Source organism: Falco punctatus (genome assembly GCF_963210335.1).
Source record: "Falco punctatus genome assembly, chromosome: 1".
Taxonomy (NCBI): Eukaryota; Metazoa; Chordata; class Aves; order Falconiformes; family Falconidae; genus Falco; species Falco punctatus.
In genome coordinates, this window is record NC_137580.1 from 40,907,499 (window position 1) to 40,912,617 (window position 5,119).

Here is a 5,119-nt window from a genome sequence, read left to right on the forward strand (position 1 = left end):
CCTGTGTTGTGTAAACTGACCTGTGATCAAAAAACCACCAAAATAAACCAGAAGTTATTCCTGCTTGCTTATCATGTCCACAGCCCTGGAGCTTGCAGAAAAAGGAACCAGAAGGAGTTCCCCGCCTAGGCTTCCCACAGCCCTCTCTCCTCCTGCTTCTCAGTGTCTCGCCTGCTTTTTCCAAAGGCTGATCCAGTTTTAGCTCCAGCGTCGGAGCAACCCGAGACCTCGCAGCCTTCGGCTACGCCAAGGCAGCTGCTTGCAGCTAATTTGGTCTGTGAGGTCTGGCACCCAGCTCCTGCTGCCCGTCCATGCATCAGCACCGAGGCTTTTTGTTTCTCTCAGAGCAGCGAGGTCGGGCACAGAGTTGACCATCCTCCAGAAGCATGTCTTCTCCTCTCCTGCCACTGCTCATCCCCACCTTGGAGGCTTCACAATTGCTCTGTCCTCACCACGGATGCTACTGCTGGCATCCTTTCCAGGTGCTTTGGATGGCCACTCTTTCCTCCCATTGACATCCCTCTGGCACCGCAATCAGTTCATTAAGAGGACACAGGAGCCCCTGACACATAGTTGGAACTTTTTAGGTTTGTTTTTTTTCTTTGATGGAAAAGAAATGTGCGATACCGGTGAAGAAAGACACGCTGGATGGATGGCCTATGTCATCACTCTGGGGAGGGAAAATGATGCAGCTCCATCCCCAGTGAGCACTCAGGTACCGCTGCATCCTGGGATGGGGGAACCAGGTACTGCTCCAACCTACCATTCCTGATGAAGAAGATACTGAGGCTTTCCCATTCTTCAAGTTAGGAAGCAAGTTACCTCTGCCCATTGCTACTGTGAAACCGCGAGGGTTTTGCATCCTCTCTTTGAGCATGTGTTCAATGGGATCACCTGCATTTCTCAACCAAAAGGCACCCACTGGAGTCAGGCAATAGCTGAGCTCGCCTGCAGATAAGCCCCACATCACATCATCGCTGATGTCATTATTAAAGCACTGTCAGTCACTCAGGGTGGGGACATGGGCAGGATGGCCACTCCCAACACAAAGTCTGAGTGGTTTCAGGGCAACGTCACTATGAAGGGACAGGAGAGGGAAGTCTACACAAAGTAGATGTTATCTTATGTCAACAACACTCAGCTTCATGATGAATGATCACAGGAAATAAAAATAAACAGAAATCCAGCTCAGCAACACCAACCACAGTCCAGACCAAGGCACTTGAAGACCAGGAAAAGCTTGAAACCCAAAAAAACATTCTCCAGACTTTGACACCAATGGTTCCAAGGTGGTTGAAGACCACCAGAAGCATTTGCATCCCCAAGGGATGGAGTCCTGGGTTTACTGTGCAGCTGGGTGAGACAGCAGGAGTTTGACCCATTCGGAGAGGACCTTGTCTCAGCCGTGCCAAGCCCTGCCATCCCCTGGCAGAAGCATTTCAAGTCACAGTGGTGGGAGCAGGAGAAGATGAGCATGCCCAGCCATTCCTCTCCACCTTTTCTCCACTCAGGTGGTGTTTTACGGCTACAAGCTAATCACTCTCAACATGTATTGTGCCGTACAGCTAACATGGAAGCGACAGCTGGGCTGTTGGGAGGGAAGCCCCAAGAAGGAACATATGGAGAGGTGGTCCATAAGCACAAAAGCCCTTCTAGCAAAGCCAGGTGTCCTCGTATCATTCCATACATCATTTAGTCCAGGAGATCAGCTGGAAATCAGACCTCCTTTGGAAAAACCCCCAGGCTTGGTTCAGTCTCACAGTCTGGAGACATCCCATGAACTGCCGATGCCTCATCTAAATCTCCCACAGGATGTGGACAGGACTACTCTCCGGCCAAGAATAATGGTAGCAACCAGCAGTCATCATCTTATTCCCATTTGGCACGTATGGTCTTCCTTATTGAAGGTCAGACAGATCCCACAACATCCAGTGCATGTCAACCAAGGTGTCCTTCACAGCTGGTCCACCACAGGTATCCCCATCTGTGCTCAGAGGTAAGTGGACTGAAGCCTGGGCTGCACAAGCAAGAGGTCCCACCACAGCTTACCCACCTCCACCTCCTGTGCCCCCAAACCTGAGACAGCCTTTGACCAAACAACAGTGCCAGTGACCCAGGCAGCATGCCTGGAGTTTCCAAACCCAGCTGGAGATGAGAAGGAAGGTTGTAGCCAGCACACCAGCTTTGGCATCAACTTTTACTGGGCTAAGAAAAATAAGCAAACCTGAACTGAGCAGGTTGTCAAGTGGAGCTTCAGGAGGTTGTGGAGGGGATTTACTTTGACAGTAAGACTGGGAGGCCCAGAGGTCACCACCACATTCACCTCCAGCAGCTCCACCACCTGCTCAGGACCAGGCCACTTTCACTTGTGGGCATCAGCACCTTGACTTGGTAACTGGATCACAGTATCCCTCCCAGCTGCTTTCAGCACACAAGGCTGGAAGGATTTCTTTTCCTGTTTTTTGCTGTGTTTTAAATATATCAATTAGTGCATTTTGGGTTCCTTTCACTTTGCCCCCAAGCATTTCTTCTGTCAGGGGCTATATTCTTCCACCACCAGTTATTGGAGGCAAAGGCTTGTTCTTTTTCCGGGCTGGGGGCCAAATTTGTATTTAATTTTTGCTCCAGATGGCACAGCACTCTAGATGCGTCAGCTGGAGCATCTAACCTGTATGAATAAAGTAATAGAGCAAATAATCTGATTTACTCAGGGGCTGTTTGACACGCTCAAAGTAGCTCTGTTTACACCCATCATAAAAAAAGAAGTGTTAATATGAATTCAGGCTACAGTCTCGCTATCAAACTAAACACCCAGGGGAACTGAAAAAATAGGAATCAAAATAATAATATTAAAACTTGTATTTTGCTTTCTCACAAGTCAAGCATACAAAGAAAGGCTTATTTCAGCTGACAAGGCAGTCAGGTCTGAGCTCAGACCTGGGCTTCGTTCACCCTCCTCCTTCCTCACTGGCCCCAAAGCTGCTGTGGGCAGCGGGTCATGCAAACAGAGGTCAACCCTCTCCTCCTACAAGCAAGGAGGAGAGGTGCTGAACCCTGATTTCAGTGTGCGGTGCTGAGAGCTTATGGCTCTGCTCACCTGAGGAGAGGCGAGGACACGAGAGGACAACCACAAGATGCTCCAATTACGCTTCTGGCTAATTCACACCATTTCTAGGAAGGTGCCGCATCGCTCCACCACAGCCTGCAGCTGGGATATGTTCCCTGCAAACTAAACCACCCAAAATAACCCAGAAAAATAAAAAAAATAAAAAAAAAAAGAGATGCAAGTAGTCGGTTTATCTGCCTGGGCACACAAAACGCTGCACAAAATCAGCTGAGCCCGCAAACGTCAGGAAACAAAGGGACAGGGGTTTTGTTTTGTGCTTGCCTTTGCTCTGTTCAGAGCATCCTTGGGCTGCAAGGGCCCGTCCTGGCGGCAGCTGAGACAAAGGAAAGACAGGAGCTGTAGGCAGGAGGCAGCTGGGGAAAACCGGGGCGAGGAGGCACCCGCATTGCCCTCCCCAGCAGCTGCGGAGCTGGGTTCACATGTTGCCGAACATGTTATACATGGTAGGAAACTCGAGATCAAAGGAGAGGAGCGTGCCAGAGCAAGATGTCATCCAAACGCCCTGCCAAAGGTGTGCAAGGGAGGGGGGAAATAACCCCCAGACACACACGTTGGCACATTTGAAGGATCTGGCACCATTTATAGGTGCACAGGGTGACTGGACCTATGGAGATGCTCTCCTCCGCCTGCCCAGGCTAAAACAAAGACAGGCTAAACTAAACAAACAAACAAAAAAACCAAACCAAACCAAAAAATGCAGGAGGTGCATTTTTACCCATTAGTTTTCAGTCCCACGGGACCCACACAAGTCTCCTGCCAAAACGGGCAAAGCAGCGGATGCTGGGACAGCTCCGTACGTGCCTGTATGGCAGGAACAGCAGCCCTGTATAACTCTGAAAAGCAGCTTTTCCCATTTCTGGGTGGTTTTTTTTAAGCCGAAGAAACCCACAGCGTCCTGTCTCGGCCCCAGGAAAGCAAGGCGACGTGCCTGACTCAAAGCCAGCAGCTACCAGGAACAGGGTGAACCGGGGACCCCGAGCCGAGCATGGGGTGGGACTCCCAGGAGCTCCCCCTCATAAAGGGGGTGCGGGGAGGATAGGGACACATCCCCTGCACAAGTCCCTGTCCCTTTGTGCCACCCCAGCCCCCTCCTCTGTCACTCCTGGGCAATGCAGTCACAGATCACGGTCCAGTCCCTGCTGCCCCCTCCTCCAGGCTGTCCTCTCTGCCCCACAAGTGGGGACCTTATGGGTCCCAAGTAGAAACCTTATGGCATCCCCACCGGGCTGCCAGCCACCCCAAAGGCACACCCTGGTCACCCTGAGGGCCTGCCCTACAGGGGTCTGCATGGGGGCAGGAAGGACAGACCATGCCCTGCAGGGCACAGTCAGGAGCAGCCCCATTTCCCTATGGGGGTCCCTGCCCCATCGGGAGGCTGCGGAGCGGAGCCAAGAGAACGGGCAGCCTATCCCCCACTAGGGCTGCTGAGGAGGGGGTGCCCCTACCTCACAGGGCAGTGCACAAGGAGGGGCCCTGCCCCAAGGGGTTGCTGAAGGAGAGGTCCTGCCCCACAGAGGTGCACAGGGAGGGGAGCCCCTGCCCCACAGAGGGTCACACAAAGGCCCTGCCCCACAGAGGTTATAAAAGAGGGTCCCTCCCCCGCAGAGCAGTGCACAAGGAGGGGGTCCTGCCCCATAGAGCAGTGCACAGGGAGGGGAGCTCCTGCCCCACAGAGCATCATCGGACAACGGCCCTGCCCCACAGGGGTGCTGAAGGATGGGACCTGCCCCACAGAACAACGCAGAGGGAGGGGGCCCTGCCCCACGGCGGGGCCGGAGGAAGGCCCCTGCCTCACAGAGCGGTGCAGAAGGAGAGGGCCCTGCCCTACAGGGGGGCCCTGCCCCACAGAGCAACGCACAGGGAAGGGGCCGTGCCCCACGGCGGATGGGGGGAGCCGTGCCCTGCCCCACAGAGCGGTGCACGGGGAGGGGGTGCCCGGTCCTCCGGCGCCCCAGGGGGCCCCCACCGCCCCGCAGGCCGCCCCGCACTCAC

General features: G+C 53.8%; 1 protein-coding gene across 2 annotated transcripts in view; it reads right to left on the reverse strand.

Moving 5' to 3' along the window:
• RNF24 (ring finger protein 24) overlaps nt 1–5,119 on the reverse strand; it is a 101,684-nt gene that overhangs the window by 28,401 nt on the left and 68,164 nt on the right. The gene's annotated exons all lie outside the window — the stretch shown is intronic.